Source organism: Podarcis raffonei, chromosome 5, assembly GCF_027172205.1.
Source record: "Podarcis raffonei isolate rPodRaf1 chromosome 5, rPodRaf1.pri, whole genome shotgun sequence".
In the NCBI taxonomy this organism is placed as follows: Eukaryota; Metazoa; Chordata; class Lepidosauria; order Squamata; family Lacertidae; genus Podarcis; species Podarcis raffonei.
The window spans coordinates 27,001,677-27,011,354 of record NC_070606.1 but is presented as its reverse complement, the minus strand read 5'-3'; the positions used below and the strand labels follow the sequence as shown (position 1 = coordinate 27,011,354).

Genomic DNA, 9,678 nt, shown 5'->3' with positions numbered 1-9,678 from the left:
GCTGTCTGAAGGCAACCTTGTATAGGGAAGGTATTTTTAAAAATGTTTAATGTTTTGTTATGTTTTTATATTTGTTGGAAGTTGCCCAGAGTGCTGGGACAACCCAATAAGATATGTGGGGTATAAATAGTAAAATTATCAATATGGAATGGGACATCCCTATTGTCTTCAGAGAAGTGCTGGAGCATATGCAAGGATTGTCAACTGGTCAACATTTCACAGGACTTTTCCAGCAAGGTTGCATTCAGTCAAGTAAAAGTGAGTAAACATCAAATCCTGCAACACTCTGTGCTAGACCAACAAGATTCTGCCAGATTTTATTTGCTTGTTTGTTTTATTTAACAGGATTTCTATACTGTTTAATCATTAAAAATTCTCTAACTGGTTACTATCAATTCAACATTGTGTTGTAGCCAGTGAAGTCATCCCATCACTTTAATGATTTTTGCCTGTGCAATGAGACTTCCTCTCCCTCTGTGCCCTCAAATCTGTTCTGAATAAAATATGGGGTTTATCTGCCCCCCATTTGATCACAGGACATGGTGCACACAAATAATTTGAATGGCAATATCCATTAGCTTGGGGGGCCCCTGGTCCCCTCAAATATTTTATGGGGGGGCAAAGGGACCTCAGCTCCTAGGAGTTGGCTCCTAGGATCTGGTAACAGGAAAAGGAAAAGGACTTAAATGAAGGGTGAAAAGCCTTCAGAAAGTGTGGGAGCTGCTGCTCTGAGTAGGAGAGATCTTGTGCGAAAGCTGACATTCTAAAACAAACCCCCTTCCTGCAAAACATTCTCACTGAAGTTGACAACAGTGGTATTCTTTATACATTAACTTTGGCTCCATTTCAGAGTAAAATTCATGAGCAAGAGTAACCAATTATTAAGGAATAGGAAGACAAAGAAATACGATTCTGCATTGTGCTGGGACTTAGTAAGAGTTGAACACACATTATTCACTGGATAAATATGTGGAAGAAAGGAAGAGAGTATTTAGCTCTGTTTTAATTACTGTTAATCTGCCGAGACTTTCCCATTAGAAATATCACACTGGCATTTTCTTGGGTACCAGCTGCAAGCCAAGCTCTTTAACATTTGATTTTGACGCACTTATTCATCCAATTCCCTGCTTTCCTTCATCTGTTCACTAGGCACCCATGCATTTTGGAATATATTTCTGATGAGACAATCCCCCAAAATTTCAGTTAATTTCAGTTAGTTTCCCCTTTGTTCTCCTTTGCCCCCTGCCTCAATCCCTAGGTCTCTCTCTCTCTCTCTCTCTCTCTCTCTCTCTCTCTCTCTCTGTGTGTGTGAATAACTCTCAGTGAATATCTCTCTTTGAAGCACATCATGTTTCAGACAGGGATAATGGCCTTTGGTATTCTGCTAGAACCACATTAAAAACCACTGCGTTCCTCTGGCTAAGGAAGTTACAGTGATGCTCTCTTCCACCTGACAGAGTGATGATAATCTGGGGCTGTGCTGTTTACTAAACAATCACTATTCATTGGGGTTTGTTAGACATTTCATTCCACGGCAAAAGGAAAAGGGAACTTTTGTCAATAATTAAGTTTCAACATTGGCAGAGTGGGATTCTTCAGGTGCCCACATCTCAGGGGGGAGGAGGGGGCCTAATGAAAGAGTCTCATTCTTTCCATGCTATGTTTTGAGAAGGGAATTAGCTCTCCAGAACACTCCCACAAGGCTAATTTTTAACACAGGAAGCATCCTTCAGTAGAAGTCAAATCTCCCTAGGATCCAGAGCTGAAAACATTATCATTTCAAAATTCTCTTTACAAGTTCTTTGTCTTCAGCTTCATTATTGTCTTGTGCCTGTACTTGACAGAATTCTCACAGGCCTTGCATTATTTCAGAGAAACATGATGGCAAGAAAGTCCTTTGCTCCTTCTGCGACCTTGAACAGAAGGCTGTTCCAAGGGAAGCCATTACAGGGCCAGTTTCCTAATATACTAATATCTCCAGTGTTCAGGATGTGTGTGGTTTGTCTATGTAGGCAGAAGGACACACACTCTTGTGCATGAGGGAGCTATCCGGAGGTTTGATGGAACCACAAGTTTTGCAAAGGGACAATAAAACTTGGGGGGGGGGGACTAAAGGGGGATGGTATACAAATTTTTTTAAAAAATGTTTAAACACAGCTAATTTACAACCTTAGGGACGCGGGTGGCGCTGTGGGTTAAACCACAGAGCCTAGGACTTGCCGATTGTCAGGTCGGCGGTTCGAATCCCCGTGGCGGGGTGCGCTTCCGTTGCTCAGTCCCAGCGCCTGCCAACCTAGCAGTTCAAAAGCACCCCTGGGTGCAAGTAGATAAATAGGGACCGCTTACTAGCGGGAAGGTAAACGGCGTTTCCGTGTGCTGCGCTGGCTCGCCAGATGCAGCTTGTCACGCTGGCCACGTGACCCGGAAGTGTCTTCGGACAGCGCTGGCCCCTGGCCTCTTAAGCGAGATGGGCGCGCAACCCCAGAGTCGGACACGACTGGCCCGTATGGGCAGGGGTACCTTTACCTTTACCTTTAATTTACAACCAGGGACTGTTAGGCTGTGTGCACATTATACATTTAATTCTTTCCCTCAAAGAATTATGGGCATTGCAGTTTGTTAAGGCTTGCTGGGGATTACAACTGTGGGGGCTAAAGTACAGAGCCCAGAATTCCTTGAGTAAAAGAATGTGCTTTGAAGGTGCTTTTAAGGTATAATGTATAAGCAGCCTTAGCTGGAAATAGCTCATACCAGTTAGCTCTTGTGTTCTTCATTTGTGTTCTCCAAAAGCTAGAAAAATATCAGATTTTGTAATGGGTTTGCCATGGCCTCCCAAACCTGATAACTTGCACTGCCTCCAAGGGAAGCCCAGATGAGGAAAAGATTCACACTGCTCCACCCAGTGGATAGACTTTCAGCATCTCACATTTTTCAAGCCTGAGGACATGGAAATTCTGCCTTCCTCAGACTCAGAGCCCTCAGTAGCATCTCCTGCTTCTTTGCAGTTGCAGAACCAAAAATAAACCCTTTTAAAAGAACAGACAGATCCTCTAGGGCAGGCTTCCTCAAACTTGGCCGTCCAGATGTTTTGAAACTACAGTTCCCATCATCCCTGACCACTGGTCCTGCTAGCTAGGGATCATGGGAGTTATAGGCCAAAAACATCTGGAGGGTTGAGTTTGAGGAAGCTCTAGGGAGACAGTGCCAGCAGCATAACAGGCAGTAGCTTTATGATGCTTCAATGCTTAGCTGAAGCAACATTCTCATGTTATCTACAGTAGAGGGAGAGCTACAAGCAGCAGAGCTCACTGTGGAAAAAACCCAAACAAGAATCCAAACAAGGGAGGCTATTCCATAACCACGGTGCCAACACTGAAAAGACCCTCTCTTTGGTAGCCACCCACCTTAAAGTGCTTCTAAATCTGACTTTGTGGGAGATTAGCAGTCCAACCCAACTAAAGTAGATTCCTGCTAGTTAGCATGAGAAAGTGCTAAGTCCACAGAACTCTATTGGTGATAGGCAGGTACACAGAACATAGAAATACAACTGGTAGAGTGGTCTCTGTGTGATGTCATTTCCCCTCCTTTCCTGGAGAAGAAGGAGCATATAGTACTTCCTGTTCCTCTCTTTCTTCCAGTGATCAGCCATGAGGGCAGCCGAGCCTTGTGCTTGTTCCAGCTTTAGGCACATACTGTAAATATGAGTATTTTGCCCACATAGTTTTGACTAATGCCATCGCTGTGAACCAGCGCAAGAATATAAGTAAGTCGATCTTAATTTTTAAATTCACTTTTCAGATTGTTGCCTGATTCTTTGTTACGCGGGATAAGAAAGGGGAGCCGGCTTAATCCATAGCTGAACTTGTTCAAAACAAGGTTTTATAGCCTAATTCCTATACTTTTAATTTTGCTCCCAAGGATGGGATTTTGAACCTCTTTTCAACTCACACAAGTGGGCACTTGGAGGGATAAATTGCAATTAATATATCCTCTCTTACTCATTAAAAACCCACCCTACAAACTTGACCTGATGTAAACCTGCTTACTGGGACCTGACCTTATATGAACTTGACCTGATGTGACCTTCCTTAAGGCTGCTACCACTTCCCCCGCGATCCCTGAGCCTCAGAATAACAGGTTGCTGCCACATTTGAGGTGTGGAAAAACTGGGAATTTTGCCCATCTGCACCTATCAAGCAGTTGGATTTTCCACTTAAAACTGCTGGAGATTCCTTTTGCAACTAGCAACAGTGTGCGGAGCAGATATCACTTTCTCAGCTCCATTGGAGTGAAATTATCCAGAGAAAACAATAAATAATTTCCAGTGACTTGACTTTATGCAGCCTTCCTATTCAAATGGCAAAATAAGAAATGTACAAATCATCACAGGCAATGGATGGGAGATAGAGTGAGATCCATAAAGCACAAGAAATCCCAGGAAAATTTTCTTGGCACAACACAGGACCTCTGGGATCTAATCCATTGTGTGATGTATGCAGTTTTGTCAAGTGAAGGGTAAAAAGCCACTTCCATAGGTATTAGGGAAGTATGTTAGGATATCAATGCTATTAATTTTAAGACTGTGACACAGGCAGTGTGTTTTAGGCTGGCTGTAATTACTTTGTGCGTAAGAGAGAAACATGGTGGAAGAAATCAGAATGCGAGAATGCCGTCCGGTGGTGTCAGAAAAAGGAAAGGAGGGGTAAGTTGTAAACAATAGGCTGTCATAGTGAGTAGAATGGGATTTCTGTCTTTAAAAATAAAATAAAAACCAGAGCAAAATTTCAGAAAGATTATAAATCACAGCTTTACCCTGCATTATTTCCAAACAAGCAATTCAAAATCTCTGCAGTTGGCCTTCTGGGGACTTCTTAAATCACTAAGCTCTTATCAGCACCAAGTAGAATAAAAGTCTCTTTCAGCACATTTATCCTGCCGTTTCATTTGAATCCAGCAAAGCCCAGGGAGGCGGCGAGACATCCTGTTCTGGACAATGTTACACTACCTTGAAAGGAGCAGGACCACAGCTTTACGGGTGCTTAGGGTTGCCATATTCCCAAAAGTGAAAATCCAGACAGAGTTGTTGAGTTTTTTTTGGGGGGGCAAAGTTGTTGAGCTCCCCAAAAATCATTCATTTTGGGGCTTTTCTTATATTTTTAAAGAATTGTAAAAATAAAAATAGCCCAACTTACCATACATCCGGGTTTTCCCAGACGTTTTACCAATTCAGCAAAAATCCACCCGGACACCATTTTCCTGAATGAATAATGTCCCAGAAAACCCAGACATGTGGCAGTCCTAGGGGTGCTGCTGGATTCAACACTGTCGCTGGAGGCTCTGGTGGCCTTGGTGACTAGGAATGCTCTGGCTGTTTTTGGAGAGAAATGACTTGGCCTCTGTACTCCATGCTCAGGCAACTTCCAGATTGAATTGTTGTGTACCGAATTTCCTTTATGAGTGAGGCCAGAAGGTGAACTACAGAACTGGAAAACAACAAAAGGTGCATGTTGAGGGAGCGAATAGTGCCATTATGTAGTTTAGTCATGAGGTGGCACTGGATTTAGCTGTATCCAGGTGGAGGCAAACATTTTCTGTGTTCTTCAAGGCAATAAAGTTGTATTGTTTTCTAACTGATGCGTTCTCTGTGCCTTCTGTGATGGTGAAAACACTCAAGCAGTGCATGGACCAGGAAATCCAGCCATTTACTTCCTTCCTGCACAACTTTTAGCTCTTTGCTACCACTGCTCAGTCGAAAAGTCAGTACATCCTTTAATCTTGACACATGAGAATACTCATGCACTGGGGCAGATACTGGACTCACACAGAAAATGCATTATTTTTTTAAAAGGACAAATGCTTCTTTAACACCTCACAAATTCATTACCCATTGCTAGCTTACAGCTTTCTTTGCTAGCTGCCTTGCTGAGTTGGGTTTTCAGACTAACAAGATCCATTTCTACCATGGTTTGTCTGCTTTTATTTGGTGCTGTTCCTCAATAACAGCTCCCAAATGTGCCTATAACCTTGTTTTCAGAAGTCTGGTTTTGATGCTATTGAATCTACTGTGGCAATGCAGCAATTAAGTGGGATTAACTGATACATGAGACAAAGGATACTCCTGTGTGGGTTAGCATTTGGGGACAAAGTATAAAAAGCAAGTCATCTGGATGACTTATTCATAACGTGGCCATATTTAGAACAAGGTCAAACTGGCATCAGCGCCTTGAGTTTAAAATAATCCCTCCCCCTGTCCTCCTCCATCTGATCAAAATGTCATCTTCATTAGCAGACATGGGTACCATTTAGGAAGGGCACACTGTAGGTCTCAGGCTTACTCACTGGTTTTATATTACAACTCGAAGAGATTATTTTCAGAATTGTAGGAACCTAGGTGTTAGGTATAATGCTACAGATACGCTTAACTTTGCTTTTTAAAAAAGACAAAACATTGCTGTTTCTCTCCCTCCCCCCCTTCTCACTCTGGTGCAAGAGTAGTCATATTTTCTATCCATCATTCAAAGGGGGGCAGGGTGTTATCTTTCCAATGAATCAATATCAGTCTTTAAAAGTCAGAGCCTGAAGAGTACATTTATGTTGACCTGCTGTCAAACCACCTGTGGTTTGGATAATAGTATCATCTGACAATTTAATATTTTCCCCCAAAGTAGTATTTCTGCATCAGGCATAGGCAAACTCGGCCCTCCAGATGTTTTGGAACTACAATTCCTATCACCCCCGACCACTGGTCCTGTTAGCTAGGGATCATGGGAGTTGTAGTCCCAGCACATCTGGAGGGCTGAGTTTGCCTATGCCTGATCTACATCTTAGTATTTTCCTCCAAATATTTGTAAGCATCAGACACTGAATCAGCCTATGTTTCAAAGAAGCATTTTCCTTATTACATCTCCAGCCGCATGTTGTCATGGAACGTCACCTCACAGGGTTGTTGTGACAAATAGACCGGATATGGCATAAGGCTTCATGGGGCCGGCATGTGAGACACATGCTTGAGGAAGGTTCAAATACCACCTTGGCCATGCCTCACTAAACTACAATTTTCAGAGTAGTTTATCCATCGATCCTTCTTCTCAGGGAGCTCTCGGGATTTATAGCTCTGTGAGGGGGGTGGGGAAGGGTCTCCTGACAACTGTGAGCATTCTTAACAAACTACTGTTTCCCAAGATAGTTTTGGGAGAAGGAGTGACAGTTTAAAGTGATAAGATTCTGCTTTAAATGTGTGTGTAGTTCAGATGGTGAATTAGTTGCCTAATGAGATTAAATGAAGGCAGGTGAAATGGATGCATGGTATTGTTTTATAATAATAAAAAGCAGAGATGCAATTTCAGGCTAGATACTAGAAATATACTAGACTCTATATTCCTTTCATCTCACATGCACAGAAACAAACACAAAGATCCATGGAAACAGAACAATCAGTAAAGATTTCATGAAGGTGTCAGAAAAGGAGATTCAGCTGGGTGGCTCGGAAACAAACTGTGAAGTGAATAAATTCATGCAGGAAAGGGAAAGGGAAAGGATCATCTTTGCTATAGTCTATGATTATGTGCTGCCAAGACATTTTGCTCAATGTCTGGCCTTGATGCTTTGTAAGTAACTGCTGCGTGTATTCCTACAATCTCTGGTGCGGTATTGCAGTTGCTGGATCATTGAAAGTCAGGGGGAGAGCTGAGCTGCTAGCCTAAAATCACAATGATAACGCTAACAGCCTAGGTAATTGAGGTTATTATGGATGCATTAGACATACAGACAAACATACACAATTATACACAATGCAAAGATAAGCGTATTCACAGCAGCCAGAGTCTTCTAGCTCCGTCAGGAGAGACGAGAGTTCCCACACCTCAAACACACACACACACAGCAGCAGCAGTGGCTTAGCACCAGGATTCTCCAACCTGGTGCCCTCCATAGGCCTTGGACTGCAGATATTCATATTGCACAGTTTGAAGCAAGTAGGTGCTAAAAATCCTCATGGAGTCCTCATGGAGTAAAAAACATTGTCCAGACCCATGAAAATATTATGCAAAGTTTGCATGCAGAACTTTCTTTAAAATATAACCAAAAGGTAAATGACACATTCAAACAATTCCATTTTGGTTCTGCTCCTGCTCTCCATTTTATCCTCAAAGCAACCCTATGAGGTAGGTTAGGTTGAGCTACCCCCTGTCTATGTTAGGATTGCAACCTAACAAGTTCTGATATGAGAACAGGAGTATGGGTACAAAATTAAGATCTATATTATTGTGGGGAATTCACACTTCAACTAAACAGTTGGACTGAATTAATAAATTCTCTGGTACAAATCTGGGGCTCCCTTATTGCTAGGGAATGAAAACTGTGAGTTTAACATAAATTACTCTACTGGCAAGGATATAATAAAAGGCGCCCATCATTTTAGAGAAAAATGTTTTAAAATAGAATCAACATGCAGACAAATTTCCATTGCTAGCTGTCAACACATTGGATGAAACAGATCTTCTGAGAAGCCTCCATTTTCAGTGGAAGATAACTTTTAGTCAAAAACTTATTTATTTGCAGTGGAAAATAAGTTTTAGTCAAACCATTCAGGCTTTGATTCCCATTCAAGCCAATAAAGGTTCTGTAACCCATTTTTAAAAATGCTGGTATGAAAAACAACCAAAGCTGGGGTAGCTCGGTCAATAGAGCACGAGACTATTAATCTCATGGTTGTGGGTTTAGCACCATGCTGGGAAAAAGATTCCTGCATTGCAAGGTGTTGAACTAGATGACCCTCATAGACCATTCCAGCTCCAGTTGCTTCAGTTCTAGTTTCGATGAGACAATTTAAATATAAGGTACAATGAAAACATCGTTTGTATAATAAGGCACAGCAAACTAAAAGACCTAAAATTATTAAAACTAAAGCCTTCTCCAGGCATATCCCCTTGTTACAGTTCTCATCTCCCTCCATGATATTTTGAGATATCAGGAACTGCAGAGATGCTGTTCCCGCAAGACATGTTTGCAAGAGGGCAGGATTCCTCCATTCAAGTAAGCTTGCGAGGTGTAATCAGTGGTGGCTAACACCTGTTGAGCTTGGCAGGGAAGTAGGTAGGGAGCACGGTAAGCCAGAGTCAACAAGATGCAGAGCAAACTAATTCTATTTTTGTCCTCCTCCTTCTCCCTGCTGAATCTACAAAGGGCACACTGAGACTAAGATGGAGGAAGTTGAGAGGCATTGCCGCTCTCTTCAGTCATTGTAAGAATGCAGGCTGGGGGAAGCCAGCTGAGGGCAGTCTGACCTTGATGGGGCAGTTCTCAATTCACCCTAGTGGACCAGCCTCCACTGGGTCTAATTTCGGGTACCTACTACAGGCACCAGCCCCTAGCTGCTTCAATGGGATTTTTCCTGCCTCCCCACCACCGCTAAAGTCCCTTGTTGTGTTACAGCACCTCCCAGGCTGAGATTGGGACTTACTAATTTAAACACATGCTATAGTGCTTTGCCAAGTGTGGACAGTAGCCGTTAATCCAATGGCATGCTATGCAGTATCCATCAGCAAAGCTTGCAGTGTTTGAGATTTCTTTTCCAATAGGTGTTGAGAATTTATTTCAGGATAATTCTTCGTGTAGCAAGTTCTGCAATAATTTTTAAAGACTGCAGTGGACACTCAGAAAAAGAAGCAGCAGTGGAGA

General features: G+C 42.5%; 1 long non-coding RNA gene across 1 annotated transcript; it reads left to right on the top strand.

Moving 5' to 3' along the window:
- Nucleotides 1-711: 711 nt before the first annotated feature.
- On the top strand, nt 712-8,103 carry LOC128413853 (uncharacterized). Its single transcript, XR_008330492.1, has 3 exons — nt 712-3,763; nt 4,606-4,702; nt 7,401-8,103. It is a non-coding gene; the product is annotated as an uncharacterized LOC128413853 (long non-coding RNA).
- The last annotated feature ends 1,575 nt before the right edge of the window (nt 8,104-9,678 follow it).